This window comes from Amblyomma maculatum, chromosome 1 (assembly GCF_055883805.1).
Source record: "Amblyomma maculatum isolate TAMU_Amacu chromosome 1, ASM5588380v1, whole genome shotgun sequence".
NCBI classification, from domain to species: Eukaryota; Metazoa; Arthropoda; class Arachnida; order Ixodida; family Ixodidae; genus Amblyomma; species Amblyomma maculatum.
In genome coordinates, this window is record NC_139344.1 from 38,509,986 (window position 1) to 38,521,980 (window position 11,995).

The window sequence follows — 11,995 nt, forward strand, 5'->3', positions numbered from 1 at the left end:
CCTTGCTATTATCTTTGTTTTTGCTGGCCGTATTTTTACCTTTTGACATAATAGGAATTGCGGTATGGTGTGTTGCACTGCAGAAAACAGTCTAGTTTGATAGCTAACAAGGGGTATATTCATTACCTGTGTTGCTTGATGTTGATTAAATATAGTAAGCTTCACGGACAGGACTTTTTGTGTGGCACGTCTTCAAAAATCGGAACAGCTGTCAGACGATTTGGTGGTGCTCCACATTTGTGAACAGGGCATACACATGCGTACACATAACAGCGCATACACATAAAACATCAAGTGCTTAAGCGACTCTTACGGAGCGGTTTCAATGACAGGACTTGTTGCCGCTTGGCTGGAATACCAAGCACTCATGGATCAATTGTAGTCGTAACAAGTCATTGCTAGACATTTGGTCATTACAAGTCATTTTATTCATTTCTAATCAATTGCAATTACAGGTCGTCGGTACACATGTGGGTCATCACAAGTCATAACCTCTAATAATCAATACCACTATCATTTTTCCTTTCACCTGTTCTCATATGACAGACACTTCCCGGTGACCGGTCCACCGCTCACCTACTGAAAATTAACAAATCTACTATGTCTTCATTCAAGCACCCATTTAGTGCTGTCTATACTCTGCCCATACGTTTTGAGAACATGAATTTTTTTGTTTACAGGATTTAGCATGTCAAGTTTTAAGCAATGTCATAGTCGGGATGTGCACAAGCTTACTGCGGCTTTTTTTGTTAACATACACTGAGATTGCCCAGTGCACGGCCAGCTTTGTGTTTAGTCACCATCTAAACGCAGACACCAAGGCAGAATCGAAGTAGGGTTCTCCAAATCTAACAGTCAAGTTCCATAAACTGGGCCACTGCGTTGTGCTCAGACACCATGAGTACCCATAGGCCGCCGAGCTGCAAGCTGTGATGTGAATGATGTAATTTAGGGCCTAGGAACAACACAAAGGCTTGGTAATGAGAAATTATTGAGGCTGAAAACAAGGCAACTAACGAAGGAAACAGTTTATTTTGCAAGAGGAAATTACTGAGAAAAATTATTCTTAAAAAAAAAAATCTCATAAGCAACAGGCATGCAAATGCTTGCTGGGCACTGGCCAGTGACCGACTAGCATGAGCCTCTTGCTGCTGGCTGAAAACATTTTGCATGCACTTGCATAATGACATGGGCAAAGATGTTCATAGAATGGCTGAAAAAAGGAAACATGCAGTAGACTGAAATCAGTGAACCCCCCCCCCCCCCCCCCCAAGAGGCTTAATAATGTCAGCATTTCTAAACAAGGACCACTGAATAGGAATGTTGCATGTTTATGTAATTTTATTTAATATTTAATGTATTTAATAAAAATTGCATTGTAATATTCTAAGTGTTACACAGGTACCTCTTGAAAGATTCAGTGCACTATGCATCACATTGTGAAATACAAAACAGCAATTTATTAATGATAATAATATAATATACTTTATTTTTCCTTTAATACAAGGAAAGGAGCAGCCGCTAAAAAGCTGCTTCGAAGAGCTGCTTGACGGGGCGGCTGGCCCTGTATGTGATGGCATTTAACAGCAGAGAAGTCATGCTTACACAATGAATAAATAATGAATGGAGAAATAATTAGATTATAAAAAAGCACAAGGTAAATTAGGAAAAATACATGAAAATAATACAGAGACATGCTGCAAGATAGAACACTTAATTTAAAAATATGTATTCATAGAAACATTTTACGGATTAATTTAATGGGAGGAAGAGAGAAATCTTGACCACTATAAGGAAATTATTGATTTAATATGGTAGGAAGCATGAAGCGAAGCATCTGCTTGACATAGTTCGTCCGGCATACTGTAACGTGCCAATGCTCCGGGTTACGGGTGTCGTAAGTGTGTGTTGTCTTGAAGCGCTACTATGAGTGTTAGTGTGTTGTCCTTTTTATTGATGTCTTGTTTATATAATCACAAAAGCCTGTAGGTATACAAAGATGTTACTTTACCCATTTTTAGCTGCTTAAATATTGGTCCTGTATGTTCGAGGTAAGAAGCTTTAGCAATATTTCTTATTGTACGTTTTTCTGCTGTTGTTGTTGCCCATACTAGCAAGTAGTAGTTCAGAACTGACGAAAAGAGTGAATTATAAAGCATAATGTTAATGCTAAGTGGAAATACTGGGAAATGTCGGCGTAGAGAACCTATTGTGTGTAGTAGTTTGTTGACTAAATATTCTGTGTGAACATCCCATGTCATGTGCCCTGAGAAGTACACGCCTAACGTTTTCACAGAGTGAGCAATTTCTATTTTAGCGCCACTGAGTGTATTGATAAAGCTCGATTGCTTTATTTCTGGGATGGAAGAGAACTGCTTTCGTTTTATTGTCAGTGAGTTTTAGTCTGTTTTGACACGCCCAGTGTTCAGTTTTTTTCCAGGGTTATGTTAGCCCGACTGGATAGCTCTATGCCCGAGTCATAGAGAAAAACAGACTTGTATCATCATCGTAAATAATGGGTTTTGCAGATGAATCTATGGAAACAAGATCATTAATGTAGAGAAAAAAAAGAAGGGGGCCTAAAAGACTGCTTTACGGTATTTCTCTGTATACCATATTGGTGGGCATGTTCCCCCCCCCCCCTTTTTTTTTCCCTGAAGTTTCGTTTAAACCCAGCCAAACACCCCATTAAAATTGTAGCATCCCATCTACTTTCAAATAATAGGTTAACCATTGTCTATATGAGCTGCTAGTGCACATGCAGTTAAAGAACCACAGTGGTCGGATATTAGCAAGGACAAAGAACATACTTTCATTAACGGTATTTAACGTCCCTAATGAAATCAGGTACGAAGGAGAGTGCATAAACACGTCAGCAACCATTTATTGGTGCTGGGTGTTGTGACCGTGACCTACTTTGTCTGCTGTAATCATTAAAGGTATTGAAAACCTCTGCCTGGAGGCTGAAAACCACTGAAAACCTCATGCCTCGAATGGCGAGAATTGGGCCTAGTTGGTTATTCATATTGGTTTCACCGCGCTAACACATTGAACGACAGAAAAGACAAACACCGCGCTAACACCATGTGTTAGCGCGGTGAAACCAATACTCATGCCTGGAGGCTTTGTTGGAGGCTTTCACTTAACAGCAAAAGCAAAGATTAAGATGCTAGACAAGTGACGACACTGCGCTATAGAGCTGACGTGACGAACAGTATGCAATTTTGTTCTGCTGTACCACAATCGAGCTATTTCTCTGCTGAAATATTTAAATTTTTGTAAGCAGTAATGTGTTGGAACAAAATGCTTTCAAACTTGGCATATTGCAATCATTACACTCAATTGTTGGCCTTTTGTGATTCACATAAATATTTCAATTATGACCATTTGGAAGTGAAGTGCGGCATAGCACAACCACAAGGAAATGTGTATAAACAATTAATATATCGTGATACAAATCTTAGCAAAATAGCCTGTTGTGCACATTGTTTCCATGCACTCAGCCTGCTCAATAACCTAAAGAAAAACTAAGCAATTTAAAAAGATCATGAGCCTTAACCGATTGTAGTTTGTCATGTAAAATATTGTGATGCTACTATCTGCAAAAGCCTGAGCCAACGGCAAATAAAGATGAGACGGTTTTCAGTGTTCTGTACGTCGTCGTGCAACCAAGTTTCTGTGCCAGCAATTAAGTGCGGTTCGTGCAACACTGACAAAAATTCGAATAGTTCAGGCTTATTAACAATACTGTGGGCATTAACATTTAGCAAATTGAGTTCCTTATTGAATATTTGTCAATGGTCTTTATCACATGAGCTGCCGCGAGTGCTGCTCAGCTTAACACGACTGTTAGTTTCCATGTTCCAGGTACAGGCTACACCATTTACTGTCAGTTTGTCACAGATAAGTTTAACTTTTGTGCCTGCGTCTTTAGCGTCTTTTGCTGATTGCCACAGTAGCTTTCACAGTAACATAATACATAAATAAATAATGCATAAAGGACAAGCCATGGTTCAGAGCTGGATTTTGCTACAGCACATTTTTTATCGTGGTAATGCAGCCTGAAAAAAGGTCTTCGAGACAGGGGACAGAATATTCAAGGGAGTTGGAAACATCTCTCACATTCTTGGCAAACACATAACGTACCTGCTTGCAGCAACAGGTAGTATCAGTATTCAAAACACATTGCTCACATTGGATACAGGAATATGAGTATGTGAACTGTGTGGGATAATGAAAGGGTTCCAAAAGTTGCAAATGCAGTAATACATTTTAAACAGTGTATTGATACTTTGCTATAAATGAATGCAATTGCTTTTTTGATTGCACAAACACTTTGCAAACATCTGCATTCTTGTGAGTTACACTTTAAAAGCAGGCCGGTCAGGACTGCACCAATTGTCTCCACAAAAGTGAGTGCTTAAATATGCTGGAGCCTGATACAGCAACCTTTAAGGTTTGCTAGATATGTTTGAAGTCCAACATTGGCAGCTGCAGCTTCACATGTGTTGACACTGAATGTTTCGGCACTACACAAAGCTGACAAGGCTGACACCAACAGCACAGGTGCAACGGGTCTCACTTCTCTAGCGGCACTGTGAAGATCCAAGTTGCACACACTGGACACATAGTGCTGATACCAAGCACACATGAGCAATCAAAACAATCTGCAGCTAGTCTCACTTCTGGTGACGCTGTGAAGGGCTCCACACAATAAGCACACAGCGTTCACACCAAAAGCAGCGGGGACGTATAAACATCCACCCATCAACGGGCTACTTGCGAGCTGCTACCTGAGATGGAAGAACAAGCGCTGTTTGAACAGCGCAAAATCACTGAAGCACTAATGCGAAGACGATCAGTTGGTTTGTGCACGCTCTCAGAGGCAGCCCAGCACTAGGATCTTGAAGAGAGTGCAATGGATGGCGCCCACGACGCGTTGGAAGCCTCCCAAAGCTTTGATGTATTCACGCCAGGCCCATCCTCCGGAGAATGACGGCTGGAAACAAGACGTACGTGTTTCACTTGTGACACACGTTTCAATTGCTCTTGATTTGGAACCTACGTGTAGCGGTACGAACGCATGTTTGAGCTGCATGCCCCATTTTACACACTGAGCGGAAAGAATGAGGCGATTAGCAAGCGAGACTCATGCGAGGTTTGAAACCGGCAGCTCGTGCCGCGTTTAGCCGTGGGATATACGGTGCCAGTACACACAACAGGGAAAACGGAAAAAAAAAATGTGCGTCGCAACAACTACGACGACAAATACGGCAACCAAGAAATGGCTTCGGAAACGCACCATCAATTAATTATTCTGCATCGCCCGGTATCATAGCACAAACAAAACGGTGATGAAGAGCATCACAACGTTCCGCGTGCTATTATTATTATTATTTTTTTTTACTGCATTCACCGTTTAATACACGAGAGACGTATCATAGCTGCTATCATAGCAAAGCACCCGCGCAAAAGAATGGCGAAAATGTTCAAGCTCACCTCAAGCCGACGAAGCCAGCGCGACTCGCATGGCAGTCCAAAGAGCAACGGAAGAACGTCGACACAAAGTTTCCAGTCACTAAACAACTCCGAGAGGACGCCTGTCACCTCTGCATCAACACGAAGGGGTACAGAAAAACTTAGTTGCACGTTTTCCACGCTCGAAGGGGTCTATCATGTGCACGACAGTAGGTCGTGATCATGTGTATCCAGCCGTAGCAGCCGCACTGCAGCCATTTTGAATCTTAATAAAGTTCGCAGTTAAGACTGCCTGAACGCTGTCTTTAAGCTCCGTCTTAACCGCAGTCTTAAACGCGCACTGAACGTTTTGTGCAAGCGACTTAAGCCGTAGGGAAATCTAAGCTAAGAACGCTGGCCATAGGGACATACAGAGCCAACCGAGATAGACTTGATGCCTGCACAAAGCCTATGAACGAGCTGGACAGTCACGACGTTTGCCGCAATATTTCACCGAGAGGTGGCAACGCCATAGAAGTAGCGGCTTGGCTTGACGCTTATATACGCGTTTTTGTTTTTGTTTTAACACCCTTGCCTTTCTTGCGTTCTTTTGTCAAATAAGGATGTGCGCGCCGCTTCTCGGCAGCTTTACAAAATAACTGAAACTGCACTAAATCCCGTCGTCATGTTTTGGGAGGCCGTAAAACTAAACAGATGGTCACTCGTTGTGTGTTGATCGGCGTGGTGTGCGTTCGCTCACGTTTTCTCGTTCGTCGAATGCCTGCGGAGCGTCAGTATCGCGTGCTGCCCTTTGCAGATCTCCACTTGTGTCGTGAACGTGCTTTCAGGGACAGGAAATATCCCTGCGAGTTTGAACTGCACCTGCGATCTCGCTTCGGCAGGGTCAGCATCCGTTAACCGACCCCGACTCATCGCAGTCATGCGTTAACTTCATACTGCCTGGTGCTTCTGGCGTTGAAGTTTTTGCTACCGGCGGCTTTCTCATAAAGGCTAGTGAACCGGTCGGCGTGGACGAGTCGACGGCAAGCCGGGCAGTAAGAAGAGTCGTTGTCGCACTGAAACGGAACGCCGCAGCCTGGACACGGTAAGAGCCGCCGTTGTCATTTCACCGATTTTGCCTATTGTGATGTTTCTTGACCAGTAGAGTCAAGGCAGGAAGAAATAGAAGAAAGTGCTTAAATCGTATACCTTTATTTAGCGGTTGTTGTGATATACAGGGCCCATAAGCGGACGTTAGCGACAGCGAAGCAATATTTTCAGGAACGTTTATTTTTTCACCTATTACGGTCATAAGCGTTTATTGCCTTGATCGAGCACAACGGTGCCGATTGCGCACCGTGACGGTGTTTGCATCATACTGGGTCTGCGACAAGTTTTTTTTTTTTTTTTTGAAGGCTTGCCATGTGGCATAGAATGAGGCTGTCTTTTAACTTAAAGGGAATCATGCAGTCTATTTTCTTCAAGGAATCGGAGCAAGCTCCGGCTCTTAATTTGTCCATTAGCCACAAGTGTAAATGTTCCTCCTTTGTAGCCGACAGCCGATCCAACTTCTTGTAGTCGTCTTATTCTTGACGGCTGCATTCCTGGGCATGTCCATAAAATGTGGCGAAGATCCATCTCGACAGCTGGCCTTGGACACTTAGGGCATGTGCTCTGCACTGCATCTTCTTCAGAGCCCCATCGGCATGTCACCGATGGAGTAAGGGACAACAAGTCTTGCTACGCAATAGCATCAGCGTGGAATTCAATCTCGGTTTTGTGCCGCCACATGATTACCTGCAACTGTAACTGATGAATATGCGCACCAGAAGTGATATAGGCTTCCTGCTTTACAGCTGGCCATCCCAGGATGAGCTGCCGGGCTGCATGAGCGACTTCTGTGCTGCTGGAGGTTTCCCTGGCATCGTGGGTGCCATCGATGCCACTCATGTCAAGATCCAGGCCCATGTGCTGTATGAGGGAGCGTACATATAAATAGGCATTTCTACCACTCCATCATCGTGCAGCTTGTGGTGGACAGCAAGTGCCAGATCCTCGATGTGGTCGCAAAGTGGCCCGGTAGCACATATGACGCACGAGTGCTCACATACAGCGCCCTCGCTCAGCTCTTCAAACCGGGCACTTACACCGGCATCCTGCTGCAGTGGCTATCCATGCAGACTTTGGCTCCAGAATGCGGACATGTGCGACAAAAAGCGATACAGCGCAGCTCACGGCACCACCAGAGCAGTGATTGAAAGGTAGGTGTGCAGCACATTCTAAATATTGGATTGCATGGTATCCCGGACACTGACCGGTTGTGGATGTCCGTGTTGTTCGAACAGCTTGGTACAGTTGCAAGTGTTGTTGAGCGAACAATGTATGCTGGAAGAAATTAACTTTGATGTCGCATTTGTTTACTAGTTAAATAACACTGAAGTCAAATAACTTTGGCCAGGCCTGTGGGGAGGGGGGGGGAAGCTTTTCAGCAAACAAACAAATTATGGTTGGGTGTCAGTCAAGTTACATTTGTTGAGTGACACATATCAATATTTACTTAGCAATTAGATTTGTTCAAAAATCATAGCATTATTGTGTCATTTGAGCATGATATATATTTCCTTAAATGAAGGTATTGAAATATTTCCATTCATTAATGGTGCAAGGGTATTTACTGCATTACATTGCACCGGACACGTTTACAGGTTGTGTGATAGCCTGGAAGAACAAATGCTCAAAGCATACATTCCATTTACAGCATATTACGAAGCTGTCAGTTCCATAAACCACAGGTTACTCAGAGCAGATGTGGCGTTATTTGAAATGCATCATGATGGAGAGAAAATTTTTATTATTCTGCATATGCATTCACTTTTACTGCAGCAACTTGCGTTACTCGCGTCACCAACTTTATAGTGGCATTGCATAGCCCACTCACGATGTTTTTTTTTTGTTTTTTTTTTGTAGGACAATAGGGCAGCTGAAACGCTGCTTCCATTCCCTCCATGATCAGCAGCACATGTCACTGGACCATGTGTGGACCAGCATCATGACGAGGTGCTAACTCCACAACGTGTCCCAGGAGTATGCATGCAGCATAGGCAAGCACATGGAAGTGCAAGATGAAGTGTCTGTACATGCTTATCCTCACTGGGGTTATAGATTTATGCTGTGCAAAGGCATGGTGCAGCAAAATTTATCCTGCTTTAAGTACAGTTATGTGAAATAAATTATGCCTGTGCTAGTCACTCAGTTTAATGTTTTCACTGGGAGACGACTCATGACCGGATAACTATGCAAATGTGCTTATTTTATTATGTGCTACGTCAGTCTTGTATTGACATCCTGAAGCCTACGCAAGAGTGTGCATTGAAGTATTTGCTGTTGAGCTGTTTAACATTGCAGTACATATAGAGCATAACAGATGGAGCATAAACATCTCCTTTTTACTTCATTTTGGTTGTAACATCCAATTCGAGACATGTAAACAGGAGATTATATTTGAACACTAAGCTTAATGTCTACCTGCAGTGGAGTTACAGTGGTTAGGGTGCTCGACTACTGCACCCGAAGATGAAGGATTGAATCCTGGCCATGGTGGCCACATTTCGATGGAGGCAAAAACATAGGCCCCCGTCTGCTGTGCAATGTCAGTGATTGTTAAAAGATCCGAGGTGGTCGAAATTTCCCTACCTCTCCACCACTGCATCTCTCATAGCTTGAGTCACTGTGGGATGTTAAGCCCAATAAATGAAACCAAGCGTAACCTTAACATCGGTTACACCAAGAGTAGGTTCAATGTGGTAAAGTATGGTACTTAACAGATTACAGATATGTTTTTAAGCTGTGAATTTGTTATTTTAATACATACAATATATATTTTGTTACAGTCTGTGCAGTAAATTGTTAAACATGCAATATGTTTTTCCATCACTCAAAGATTGCCATTTTGTCAAATACTTGCATGGCATCAGAGTGCGATGGTAAACTCTGGGAGACTTAGTGAACATATGCAAAAGTAGAAGCGCGGTCTACCATATTGTGGTAGGTGTTCACAGCCCCAGGTTTTGTATAAATTGTCTCTTATGGCATCCATGGCAGCAATGCTCAGACGAGCCATGTGGCATAAAAATAAAATGCCAACTACCTGCTCAAAGTGTAACGAGTAATTTTGCCATCAACTTTCAATGATCACACCTGTATTATTGGCAGTGCTTACATTGCAATTACAGTTGTGACAACTGAAGAGTATATATAGGGCCACAGAAAACTGTCTTATTATTTGCAGGTACAATATTCAACAACATTTTGGTTAACCTCATATTAAAATGTTTATAGCCTTTTGTAGCACTCCTCACCCACCGTGATTCAAATCATGTACATGTTTTGTTGTGTCAAGTTTTTATGTCAACTAAGCTTTTCTGCATTATACTCTTGCAAGTGCTTCAAAAGTATTAATTCCACCCTTTGAGACCAATACCTGTAACCCTTACAAACTGTTGTTTGTTATTTATTCTCTGCTGCTCACTATGTAGCGGGACCTGCAGAACAAATATCAGCATGTCTGGTGTGTGTAAGGCATCTACAACTGTCATTTTGTACTTTTCTCAAGTATATGTTGTTTTGCTTGTATGATAATATTTCTTGCCAATGTGGGCCACCATTTCCTCAATTGTATGCTGCGAGAACAGTATGTGCAAATGATTTTGCTCAATGTCGTGCTGGTGCTGGTCACATGCTTGCATTAAATCACCTCAAGGGCTACCGATCTTGCATATCTGTATATGGTCGCAATACCACTCGTAACCTGTGCACATCCAACACCCAGAACAGGCCAGAATTATATGACTGGAAGAAAAGTACTTGGTCGTTTTTGTTTATCAGCAGGAAAAAACGGTGAGAGCAAATGCTGTGGTTGCACAAGTATACCACATTACTGTCATGGTGGCAACTGCTGTAGTCATATGAACAGCTGTATTTGTCAACAATACTGTAACATATTTGTGTTCATTTGTGTTTCAGAAATTGGGGTGTGGAGTACTGACATTTTGATATACAAATCGAGAACATTTGTGGGGAAGAATGCATTAGAATAAATATTCTACAAACTGGTGCAAAAATAATAAAAATTAATAAAAATAAAATTTTGTCATTGCTGCCTAACATTTGCACATGACTGATATTGTGCATAGGCATACACCAGAACTAAAAGTACATTACAAATGTTACACAGCTTTGGACATACAATTTTTTTTCAATAAGGCCCTGCATAAAACTAGTGGGAGCTGTCATATCGTGGCAGAATGCAGTAAACTTCCATATACCTATATCAGCCTTTAAGAATCCAGAAAAATCTGCGCTTTATAAGAAAGCATTATTTATTTAAGGGGCCTGAATAAATTGACAGAAACCATTTGTACCTGACGTGGACTTGCGCGATTTTGTCTGCTTTTTAAATGAAAGCGTATTGAGAACGACGTTATTCTCGGTTTTCGTAAAGCGCTTTATTGGGCACACCGTCGCAAAGGCCCTCTTTACGAAACGGCCCCGTCGTGTTTTGAGAATACTTCACTGCATGGTCCACGCGATCACGGTGAAGCGTGGAAGCATTCAAAGTAAGGTGATTGAGAAATTAACGGTACATTTGGTATTTTTACACTAGTCACAAATTCAAATCAACTTTTCGGAAGACGGATAGATTAACAAGCATATTTCAATCGTATAGATTTTTTCGCGAAGCCCCTCTAAAACGAAAACCGCATATCTTGAAGTTCGTCAATACGTCCCTGTTTTCTATTCAGGGGTGTTGCAGGCATGTGTTCCAACCTGTGCCGCTGCTAAGCGCAAGTTATTCTTTTAGTGCTATTGCGGTCCGTTTTGTATACCGCTGGTAAATAGGTTTACAGGCAACGTTCCGAGCGACGAGCCTGTGCCAGCAGTGGGTAAGGAAACCGTGTCGAAGAAAGGATGTGGTGACGGCTCCAAAAATTGGAATGTGTGAGCGTGGCAGCTAGTGAGGCGTTTTCTAAAAACGGAATGATATTGAATATTGGATTGATATTGGTGAATGAGCGACCCGACAGTCTCGCGTCAAGATAAAATGCATGATTGGTAAATCTTGCGTCGAGATAAAACGCACGATCCGTGAATGAGCGACCTTTAGAGAAAAGGTCGAAATTCTGTGAGCCTTGCAATACGGCATCTTTTGTCACAACCTGATTTTAGGTCACATTTGCGGCGCACATAACCTCAATTGTAGCTGCAGTGCGTAGAGTGCTCTAAAATTGTGGGGGACAACTCTCAGCTTTTGATAGCTGTTAGGACAGCGTCTAAATGTAACTGGTCGATTCCAATATGCCTCAGTAGCGATTCAACCGGCACTGACGTCAGCACAATACTTGCTTTTGAGGACTGCAGTTAATTAAAGCTTCCTAACAGCACTGCTACGTACAAGTCTGATATCCGCGGCCTGTCTGCCCCCCCACCTTACACACCAGCATCAGTACGCGCACGTACTTACGCTGCTTACCCAAATGCA

The 11,995-nt window shown here is 42.6% G+C and overlaps 1 long non-coding RNA gene across 1 annotated transcript; it reads left to right on the plus strand.

Annotated features, from left to right (window-relative positions):
- Positions 1-6,095: 6,095 nt before the first annotated feature.
- On the plus strand, positions 6,096-10,337 carry LOC146202158 (uncharacterized). Its single transcript, XR_014703654.1, has 3 exons — positions 6,096-6,562; positions 7,314-7,718; positions 8,425-10,337. It is a non-coding gene; the product is annotated as an uncharacterized LOC146202158 (long non-coding RNA).
- The last annotated feature ends 1,658 nt before the right edge of the window (positions 10,338-11,995 follow it).